The sequence below is a fragment of the Bubalus bubalis genome, chromosome 6 (genome assembly GCF_019923935.1).
Source record: "Bubalus bubalis isolate 160015118507 breed Murrah chromosome 6, NDDB_SH_1, whole genome shotgun sequence".
Classification (NCBI taxonomy): domain Eukaryota; kingdom Metazoa; phylum Chordata; class Mammalia; order Artiodactyla; family Bovidae; genus Bubalus; species Bubalus bubalis.
Genome location: NC_059162.1, coordinates 52,457,348 through 52,467,386, shown reverse-complemented (window position 1 = coordinate 52,467,386; position 10,039 = coordinate 52,457,348).

The window sequence follows — 10,039 nt, the reverse complement described above, 5'->3', positions numbered from 1 at the left end:
CTGTTTATGACACTGGAGAAGTTATTAAAGCTCTAGGAATATACCTCTATTTGTTACTCTATAAAATCAGAATGACTCCATGTCATAGGAGCACTATAAGGAGGGTTATGTACACTGTCAAGTACTTTATAAATACCTATCTTTACCAGAACTATTCTAAGGAATTAGTGTTTTCATAGTATTTTCTCATATTTTTGAAAAATATAGTTTTTTCCTTTTTACCCCATAAAAATGCCATTAAGATACCATTTTGCCTCTCCCTTTATCATCAGATTATCCTTAAATTTTATAGAAAAAAGTATGTACTTCTACTCAATATTCCTTTCAAATGGTAAGCCTACTACGTTCCTATGTTTACAACCAAAAAGTACCCTTCATTATTTTCTGTGGTCTTTTATGATCTGTTAGCAAACACAAAAGCTAGTCTAAATGATCCAGAAATCATGGACGAAAAATGACAGGAGTCCACATGCCACTTGTGCCCAGGGACAGACCAGGGCAGGCTGGCACAGCCAAGCCCAATCCTTGGTTGCTTGCAGACACCCATGAAACTGTCAGGTGGCAGAGGACCTGTGGATGGCATCACAGGACAAGGCTACATTGTGGGTGGGAAAGGCCACGCCCAGGAGGCTTTGCACCATCAGTGCAAAAAGACTAATGCTCACCAGCACATGACCACTCTTCATCTAGTCTATTCTATAGCTAAAATTTTAAAAATGGAAAACACTGCTTGGTGTTATATTTCTTTGGGGTTAATACAAAATACTTGCTTAACTAGACTTGCTTTCTCTCTCTCTCCAAAAAAAAAAAAAAACAAAAACAAACCTTGCAAACTTGCAGTTTTCTTAAATCATCCCTGAGCATATAGCATTTTGGATTAGAATTTTTTCAAATTAAAGAACTGACTGTAGTGTTTTTAAAAAATTTATTTTGGATTATTGTCTTTCTAGCACCCTACTACGAGTAAGTCATGGAATATTTTAGTGTGTTTTTTACATATTTTACAAATTTACCCTGTGTCCAATAGTTTTTCGTTTTAAGTTGAACCACACGCAATGATCATTTTTGCAGGTCACAGATCCTGAGTAGCATAATTTTTGTATGGCTCCACCTGATTACACCACGAATAAGAAGTGATCTTCTCTTCTTAGATAAATGGGTAACATTAGTACTTGGTAGAAACAATTTTCTTCCATATTTCTACCTTCTGATGCGTCCTCCTGGTTCACCCCAATTTAGTATTTAATTTTTGTTAGGATCTCTCTGTCTCTTCCCGTTCCTTACCCCATGTAATTTAATTATAAATGGGTTTCTGGTAGTTTCAGAAATGTCATCAAACCACAGCACTACAAGCTTACAAAGGTAATTTCCACCACTGAAAGTAAGCAATTATTTTTCTTTTTCCTTCTTGATCACTGGGCTGAGATGTTTAAGAAAGTCCTTAAGAAACCAGGACAACTTAAACTAGCATCCATCCTGCAGAGGTTATAAATGCTCTTTCATTCTCCACACACTGCCATCTGGTGGTTCTATACACAAACCATACCATTTGCTCTGGCTTCTACGGTTGTAACACAGAAGAGAGAAAGTCACAACAGGGGCTCCAGATTTGGTTCTCCCTAGAGACTGGGGCAACCCTGGTGGCTAAATGTGCCTGCATTTAGCCAGAGTGGGCCTGGTGCACTACAGTCTATGCAGTCGTGATGGAGACAGATACGACTTAGCAACTAAACACATGTTTGAAAATCATGTATCTACACCTACACATCCCAGCAGAGGCCCAAGCCTGACCATGCATCCCAGAAATCAGAGGAAAAGATTTTTCTTGGAAAAACTCCAGTGAGGATATTTTGGGCTGTAAGACCATGACACTGAGCAGATTTCTGGGAATATCTGATTCCTTTAAAGAGCTTTTCACTTCCTAACAACATCGTCTGAAGATTTGGAGAGTACAGATATCCCAGAGGAACACCTAGGTTGTCAGTACATCCCTTGTCCCCAAGGAGAGTCACTGCTTCATCATGTTTCAAAGTTCATTAGTAACAGTGTCACTTGAGTCAGGTAGCCATCACCAGCCCCAGTAAGATGATTAAGGAGCAGTATGGTTTCCTCAAAAACTTTTCATTCATATGTGGAGCTTACAACTCTAGATGTCAAAGGTACCTTAGCTATTGTCTAGTACCACAGAGTGGACTGAGCAGGAGGTCTGACTGTAAGATTTACAGAAAGCTTTACTGTGAAGCCTCAAAATAATGTAATTCATAACTCACTTCTACCATTGATTTTTTTTTAATATCAGAGGAGAAAAAGTACCTAATGTTACAGCAAATGATTAGGAGGTGCTCTGTAATTTTTTCATTTGGCTCATTTTCCTTGGGCACAGACTGAAATAATTGAATTAGAATGTCTTAATGTGTTGACTGAAGTTTGCTTTTCTTTTGCATCTTCCCTCTCCTTTTCCTAATCCTTTTCTACAATGGCACACTGTCAGTGACATGTGATGTCAGCTATATCAGAATCAGCCAATGAATCCAGTTCATTATTAACCCACAGCAATGGAGGAGAGCTGTGCTAACTCATAGCAATTAAGATGACTGCATCACACTGTCATTAACTGTTACTGCTGGGGAAAAATTCAGTGAAGAAATAAACCCTGAGTATGACCTTAGACATGTGGTATATCAAATTTGTTGACTTAGGGATGTGTTGATCAACTGGGATTGAGTTATTACATACACTAAAAAACAACCAGCCAAAAACAAAAAACCAACCAGCCAAACCTAAGAAGAAAAGTCTTATTAGGACCATGGTAATGACTTATTTAAACTTAAAAGTCTCTCCCAGTGATAAATGAAAGGAACTAAGAATTTCATAGTCTAAATATGTGTGAGCATTTCCAAATCTTGGCCACCGTGAGTCAAATAATAATAATCTTAATTCATCTTGACAGACTCCATAATGCCTCACCACAGAAGGCACCTATCACCTACTTACTGAATACATACATGTTAATCACTGGTAGAGGCCCTGAGACTGGACAATGACATTTTATGTTACTAATGTTATTCAGCATTATGTAGCCAGAGGTACATACATGCAAAAAGTTCATTCATTGTAAGTGGCAATGTGTTATTATCAACATTACCACTAATTTATTAACCATATCATGATTGGAACTACTGTGTCCTAAGAATCCATCTGCTTTCTCCTCCAATATTCAGGGGAAGTTTTTGGCAATTTGCCAAATGGTTTCCGCTTTTTAAATACACAGTGCAGAATTTATAAGTAAGTGTGAATATATTTTATGGGTAGGAACCCAAGCCATTTGGGCATTTTGGCACTGGGGAAGCTAATGCCCTTTTGTTTTGCAAGAAATCTTTTACAGAGAGATTCAAGATAAGAGATACATGTATCCTGGGGTTACAAAGATATGCACAGGTCTGGGAATAAAGATAGGAGGTGGGCCATGAACTGATATTTTAATGTAATATAGTTCTACTGTTTCAAAAATAAGCAAATGGAGACTGCTGTCAAATGTTTGTTTCCAGTCAGTTTTTCTATCAAATGGTAAGCAGTGTTTCTTGGTGTGTTATCAGCCTTTTTAACACCCAAAATATTAAAATCCAAAATAAAACATGCCTCAAAATTATTTTTCTGATCTGAAGGAGCACTTACTGCCCCTAAGCATTTGTTCTGTTGACTTGTAAACATTTCATTTTCTGATTATAAAAGCCAGAACATATAAGGAACTGGGTAATATTACTACAAAGGGCATTACTGGGGAAATCTTCTGTTAAATACTAAAGTGTTTAGGACTCAAGTCACAGCTCTCAGATGGAGGAGAAGCCATATGCTAGGTCTGCTTTTAGAGCATTTGTCACAAGGTGGAACGGAGAAGTTCTACTTGATAATGACAATGATGGCTGTCATTAAATAACACAAACTGATGCTTCTGAACTTCTGTGCTCTACATGCATTTGACAAGGACCACAGGTCTGATGGAGCAATGAGCAATGATTCTGCACATCTCTTCCCAACTTTGCTGACACTGATGTCAATCTGGTAGCTGGCAATTGGCTATGGTGGGACATTTACATTATAGAAATTGGCAAATGCTACAAATCAGACACCTGTGTACCCCTGCCTTCCCTAGCAACACACACACTCCTTGTGAGGAAAACCAGATATTTTAACTAGCACACCACTGCACAGGGCTAAAACTTTTTGAACACATTATTCTTACGTTGAATCTGTGATTCTATAGGCACAGCAGGTATGATTTTTAATGAGTTGTGTGAAGTTCCAAAATTCTAATCTAAAATACCACAGATATCTTCCTGTATCTATTCCAGCAGAAACAGTTCAATCTCAGTCAGGGCAACCTAGTTCTCAGGATTCTAGTTGCCCAGGACCCAAGCCCTCAGTGTAATTCACCTGGCATTGGTCTACTGCCCTAGGATTCTCAGAGTCTTTAAGATAGACAATATTCTGGAAGTCGAAGGCTGTACTATGAATAACACTGACAGTTTGATTAGAAACATTCTGTTGATGCCAAATGTTTGTTTGAAAACTTTCTCTAGAAGGCTGTTCTACAAACTGTATACAGATCATAGTTGCTAATGAGACTCTGACTCAGTTCAAAATTGTGTTAAATGACAAAGCTAAAAATGCAAACTCCTATGCTATCCAAAAGCAGAATGTTTTCAGAGAGCTTAATTAGCTAAAAGCTGTTATTATGTAGATCTATGAAAGTGTTAGTCGCTCAGTCGTGTCCGACTCTGCGACTTCATGGACTGTAGCCCACCAGGTTTCTTTCCATGAAATTCTCCAGGCAAGAAATACTGGAGTGGGTTGCCATTCTCTTTTCCAGGGGATCTTCCCGATCTGGAGATCAAAAACACATCTCTTGTATCCCCTGCATTCCCAAGTGGGTTCTTTCCCACTAGGGCTACCTGGGAAGTCTATGTCTCATTTGTGTGGTTTTGTATTTTTATGCTTTTATCTTATGTTATTTGGTATTTGCGTTGAGAAAGTCTCCAGTTCGGAGACTTCCTACTTCTTGCATTAATTCATTACATCTCTTTCCACCAGGCTACTTACATCACAAACAGTAACTATTTGGGGATAGACAGTAGATAGTAATAACTTTTTTTTTTTAAGCCAAGTAGTAACTTTTGAAGAGAATAAGATTCCTTCAGTACCCCACCTTCAATGATCAATATTCTTTCTTATTCTCTGCCCAGATCCTTCACGCTGAAGCTTATGCTCATCTCTTATTATTTGGAACTCAGGGGAGAAAAAGAGGAGCTAGCTCATCACCATCTTCCCTAGAGTGACCTTTAATATTCAGATGTGGTTTACATTCAAGACAGAAGCTTACAGTCCAGTATCAGACTGTCTGAATAGGTTTCATTCTTTAAAAATGTTAACACTGCTATTACCCAGCCTGGTGCTCTTTTAAATGAGTTTATGAATTAAGGATTTTTTTACCTAGCCTAAGTTCAGTGTTTACCAGACTATGAAGTCTAAGAGACTATAGACATTTGAAATGTAACATTATGAGGCGTTTCTGCCACCTTCAACACCTCACTGCCCTTCAGGTCAATTCTTGAAACATGAAATATTATCAGTGCTGTAGCCCTGAAGAGGTCTAGCTTAAGTAGGCTTTCCCAGGATTTTACATTATTTCTTACCTTATTAGTCACATGCTCTATTTCCACTGTAAGTTTCTAATTAACAGTTTACATGAACTTTGCATTAATATTTCTTCTTTCTCACATCATTTAAAATTTCTGCTCATTTATAAAGATATGCTTTTCCTTCTTCTTTGAATTTCCTGTGTCTAAATAATGCTATTTTATTTCCTGTTATATCTATTAACTGCACCTCAGTTCCTAAGTAAAGTTTTCTTATATTATTCCAACAAAGGGTTGTACTGGGGTAGCCAAAAAGTTCATTTGGGTTTTTCTGTAAGATGTTACAGAAAAATCTGAGTGAACTTTTTGGCCAACTCTATAGTTTTATATAACTTTGTGAGGAAAAAATGGTTACTTTTAGTTATTTTTAGTTCCAATTTCCCCATAATGCTCTTGCTTTAGCATTTATCTTTGTCAGAGAGGATGCCACAGACCATCAAAAAGTCTTGAGTATTAACTAGGGATCTGTAGAGTTGCAGTGCTTTTTAAATAATAGAAGAGGCTACAATATAGTCTCCTTCCCTCCCAAGAATCAGTAAAAAAAAAAAAAAAAAAAAAAAATGAGCAGTCTGAGGAATGCCAAAGATGTACTTAAAGGAAAAATACTTTCTGTAGGCAAATCATCCGGAAATGTGAAATATTTCCAAAGTAATACAGAATAAAAGAAGCCCAGTAAACTCTCTCAGAGACTGAAAAAACTGGATCTGATTACCTTTATTCTGGAACATGCCTGAAACTGAAGTTGAAAATATAAACTAAAAAGTCAAAATTTTTGAGCAATTTTTCTTCAGTGGTGCTCATTTGGCACACTTCTCAGAAGCTTGTGACAGAGAACAGAAACTCTAATTTTTGGAACTTTCTGCTCAAACTCTTGTATTGGAGGATCAGATTACCTAGTCACAAATTGATTCTTTTTCACTTGATATTTTACCATATAGAGAATGAATTTTAAAGACACATTTAATTGGCTTCTCTATTTAAACTGAAATCTGTATTTTGTGAAATTGTGGCTTTGACAAAGTAATCAAAATCAGTATATGTTTATAGGCCTACCCAGAAGACTTGTTTTAATAATTTCTACAACATTGTTTACAGAATACAAAATTAGGGTCATGTCCAGCCTTTGTTATGAGAAGAGGATGTGCTCATGTTTAAGTAAATTTGGTGCATCCCACTGGGTTATGTGTCATTCAGTGAAATGTGCTCACTGAGTCAGGGGCCAGATGGTGGATGCAGAAGTCTTTTGCTAGACTACATCTCTATAGAAGATGATGTCACACTGGACTTGGTGACCAGGCTGACACTGAATGCAACTCAGTCACGGTATTTAAATCACATTAAGATTCTCTTTTATTTATGGCTCTCCTTGTGATTGTTGTCTGGCTTTATGTCTAATTGCTAGCCTCCATGTGGCGATATGATACGTTATCAGTTCTGCCTTTTATCTTTGCCAAAATGAACTCTGCAAACCTTTCTGAGGTAAAAATCATTTACCTCAGGGGGGAAAAATCATTACATAAACCTACAGTTCAGCATAAAGTTAAATAAAAGGACACTATACTCTATAAGCTATATTTCATATTCTTGATACTGTTCAGGCTATTTTATTAGTGTTAGCATGGATACTTTCTGTTATAACTACAAAATTTTAGAGGTAGAAGAACAAGAGATCATATAGTCCAATCTAGTGACTAAAAACAATATGAATTCAGGGTTTTGTGTTTGCTAAAGTAGGGAACAACTCAGGTCTAAAGATCAAGTTACAATACTTGATTTATACTTTTTTCCCTACGCCCAACTTCCTTCCTCCAAACACTACCCTCAAATATGCCTTCAGCATTGCCATTGTCATTTCACCATCATCAACTGACCGCAGTGGGAAATACCATCCATTTTTTTTATTTAGGTTATGGAGAAAGGTATTCTGTCTTCACAGTACTGTTCTTTCTTCTGGTCAAGGGAAAACTGTATTTATTCAGTAAAAGTAAACATTAACTGAAGTTGTATTTGTCATCTGAGTGTTTCTAATAGTGTTACAGAATCAGAGAATTATGTGAAAATTAGTAGAAATGTGAAGAAACAGAGCTACTCTTGAAACTTAAGTTCTCTTTCTTCTTGCATCAGTTTTAACAATCTCCCTCCCACCCCCAGAATACCTCCCTTGCCCTCAGTCTGCAAGGAAGCAAAGTTTGTGGTTTTTTTTTCTTGTTGGCTCTTCAAGCATATCCACTGGATTGAGTTTGAAACTGCTCTAAACAAAGTTTCCTTCCTTACACTCCCTAATGCTAGTTTTACTCTCTGATCTTCACTTTCAGAAATCAGACTTTGACCTGTTCAGCCTCGTCAAACCTCTTATTATTTTTTCTATGGATTCTACTCAATCCATAATTCATCTGGAGTATTTCTTAGTATAAATATGATTTTGTCCTCATCCACAGTACTGGCATCAACATGAAGGACCTGTTATAAGGATTAGTATTTGCATTTAACACACGTAAAAAGACCTTTCTTATATTAAGAAGTGGCAGCAGCCAACATAGATACAACTGTTGTATCTATGATCAAGCTGTATCAAGTCAAAGCTTTGGCCAAAATACTTTATTTACTAAAAGTGATTAGGACAAAGCTCTAAGACAGATATCTAGTATAAAAGATCAACTCACCCCAAAGAATACAGTATTGAACACTTCTAAGTCAAATCTCTATCAAGTTATACATTTTCTTTAGAACCAAAGAGGTAAACGTTTCAGATATTATCCCTAAATGATCAATGGGGTTTGTTCATCAAGTTTAGGCCAGTGTGGCAAAATTATTCAGCTTTATGTTTTCTAAGAAATAAAACTTCCACAGTGAATAGACATCACTTGGGAAATGATTGCATTTTCTCCCTAGGGACTGTGGCTGACTCTGCAACCTGTACCCAGGAAAAAAGGGAAAAGTCAATCATAAGGATGGTTTCTCCTTGCCAGTAACGGTTTAGCAAAGGGCATGTGACCTTGGCCATTTCTGTCAAGGAGAATGAGGTTAGTCAGCCAGAGTGTTTCTGATGTTCCTTTGTTCTTAACTTAAAAACTTAACTGCTCTTGAGGCTTTAGTATTTAAAAATTTCTAAATCAGTAGTTATTTACAAAATATCCATACTAGATGTTTATCTAAATTCTTCCCTCTCAAAGATGACATAGAACGTAACAAATAAATAATGGATTACAAGCGATTATCTGAGCATGAAGTTCTGCAGAGAGGACAACTCAAATAAAGAAATCAGGATCAGAAAGTCTTTTCTACAACTCCCTTTCCATGAACCCAACTCTGGTTCCTGTTTGGCATACAATGAACTTCAACCAGAGAGAGGCAGCCTTGAGCCCTTTATCAACAAACTTGGGTGCAGTGTAAAAGAGAAATGCAAAGCAAAAAGAAATTTTAAAAAGGGTTAAAGCCTCAAGATCACAAGAGAGTGAGAGCCCTCAGCCTAAAAACAATTTTAAACTTAAGGTTACATGAAAAACTCTACCTTAAAACACCACAGCCCAGCAGCTTCAACCTATTACCACCACCACTCAAGAAGAATGAGGACTGAGGTGGGTTGTGGTCATTCTTGGAAACTCGAGTATGATGCTAACGTGTCTGACAACTGGGATTTAGAATATACTTTGGTTTGGTCTTAATAGTTAAAGAGCACAGGCTCTGATGCCAGACTGCCTGGAACTCAATTCTAGCTTCACTACTTACCAGCTGTTGGGAAAGGAAGCTCTTCATGCTTTCTTTTCATTGTAAAAGATGATATTCTCTACTTCATTTTCTACTTTGCTATGACAATAAAATAAGATTAATATATGTAAAATATTTGGAACACTGCCTGGCACATAGCAAGTGCATGATAAATGTTATCATGATTATTATATCTGGCTCTGACAAGGAGTTTTGCTTTAAAAGGAAAAGCAGAAATGGCTAGTAGACAAAAGAGGGTTTTTTAAAAGATAGGGAGAAAAAACATGAAGTGTGGAAAGTTGGTTTAATTAGGGTTGGGATTTTGCCAAGAGAATATACAAAGTGAGAGAGGGACAAGGGATGAGTGATTACAAGAGTGATCTTGATAAATGACTAAGGAATAAAATTTGGGTAAGCAGTAAGGGGTAACAAGAGGGGTAGTAGATGGAGAGACTGAGAATCAAATAAAAAGGTGGTAAAATCAGATTTTAGGCCCTGGTGGGGCTGAGGTATTACAGAGTCAGAGTTCATGAGAGAATAAAATTGGAAGGCAAGAAATGGTAATTCAGAGACTAGGAATACTGATACCAATTGCAGGCAGTTGGTAAAGAATCTGCCTGCAATGCAAGAGACCC